Below are 2012 nucleotides of genomic sequence, written 5' to 3'. Positions count from 1 at the left end.
TATATATATATATATATATATATATATATATATATATATATATATATATATATACACGCACGTGTGTGTGTAAATTTCTCTTCTTCTCTTAATTATACAAACATCATCTCAGATTGATGCGATTGGAATTTGACCATTTCCAAGGCGCGTGGCTAGCTAAAAATTTAAAGAGATACGCGACCTAGTTTCGGATACATTTGGCCGTCGCGCGCTCTGCTTTTAACAAAATTTTCGGAATCGAAGGATACTCTGATTCGAAGAGGTAGAAGCGACCCGTGCGGTCAATTTTCCAGACTCCGTAACTTTGCGCACAGAATCTATAATCTATGTCGGATGGAAGCAGTCATTATAGAAAGGAAATACGTCGTGAACGGGAAAAGAACATCTTCAGAAGTAAAGAAGCAACTCTTAAAAGATCGTTCGAAATTAAAAATCCCTCCCTTTCGTAAGTTACGAGACGCGAACGATAATTCTCACAAATATATCTTCTTCCGTCGTCTATTTTTAGATACGTTCGCATTACAACATCTTTTTATCCGAAACTGAACGAAACCGAATCCTTTCCAAGCGTGCTTTGTCGCGTGAACGTAATGAATTTTCGCACTCGTACAAAAGTTCAACTCATGCCTTTTTTGTAACAGTCGATTCAATCGCTTAAGACTGATTCTATATCAGGAATCAGTGACGTCGAGTCAATATTTAGGCTCGACTGCGACGATGTCGATTAGCGTTAATCCCAGCGTTAAAGTCTTGCTTCTCAAACTATAAGTTACACATCGGGACTTTTGTCCAGAAAGGGAAACACAGTCGGGATTAGCGCGTCTCTCTCGACTGCCGTCGCAATTCGCGCCCGCGGTATTGATATGTTCCGGTCGACAGAGCATTTTCTTTCTTTCTCTTCCGTTTCGTTGATCTTATCGCCACTCACACGCCAGCTTGGTGTCGCTGCGCATATAATTCTAAGATCATTCGACGTTGTTCCGCACACTTTGATACTTTCGCGAAAGATACGAGTGATAATACCTCGCGCATTAAAAGTGGCTTCGTAGCGAGGAGAAAAGATTACAGGAAGAATTTCTTAAGAAGAAAAGGGGTATATTTGAGAGGAGAAGGGAGACGTGGGGGGAGGGGGAGCAAAACCATTCCGCTATGGCACAGGTTTATGAGTCAGGCAGGTACTAATAACGATTTTGAAATATACAAACATGGTCGCTTCTCGCAAGTACGTGTACATATAGGAAATAAATTAAATATAGCTTCCTTTCGACCGAACGAATATTTCCGGCTTTTTCGCATATCTCTCTCTCTCTCTCTCTCTCTCCCTCTCGTTCACGCTTTCTCTCTTTCTCTCCCTCTCGTTCATACTTTCTTTCTCTCCCTCTCTTTCTCTCTCGTCTCGCGAATTTAACTACATAAGAACATTGCATTATATATATATACACAGGGTTATACATTTCATAAGATTACAGTACGATTACGGTAATATAAGATGTGTACGTATCTGTATTGTGTGGGCGTGTGTGTGTATGTATATATATGTGTGTGTGTGTTCTGTTATGTAGAGAGTACACGACATGCGTACGTGTGTGTAAAGAGAGTGTATGTGTGTTGTACGTATGTGTGTATAGAGAATCATCTACAACGCATTCGTAACGGTTTGATTGGACCTAACTACGATCGATCGATACTCGAATGGGCATGTAATCCATAGCGTAGAATTATTGGGTCTAACGAGAGCGATGTTCTAGGCCCGACAGATTCGCATGGACGGGTACACGAAGGGGTAAAGGGGAGGACAAAAGGGGGTGGAACAATAGAAGGAGAGTAAGGGGCTCGACAGAGGAAAAAGAAGGAATATTAACAGGAAATATATTTGAGTTTTTATTTAATCATAACTATCATTAGAGATCCGATGTTCTCTCTCTCTCTCTCTCTTTTTCTCATTCGTTCGTTCATTCTCTCTCTCTCTCTCTCTCTCTCTCTCTCTCTCTCTCTCTCTCTCTCTCTCTCTC

This window comes from Odontomachus brunneus, unplaced genomic scaffold (assembly GCF_010583005.1).
Source record: "Odontomachus brunneus isolate Ranch 3 - 2012 unplaced genomic scaffold, Obru_v1 Obru_scaffold_097, whole genome shotgun sequence".
NCBI classification, from domain to species: domain Eukaryota; kingdom Metazoa; phylum Arthropoda; class Insecta; order Hymenoptera; family Formicidae; genus Odontomachus; species Odontomachus brunneus.
Note: the sequence above shows the minus strand (reverse complement) of the source record.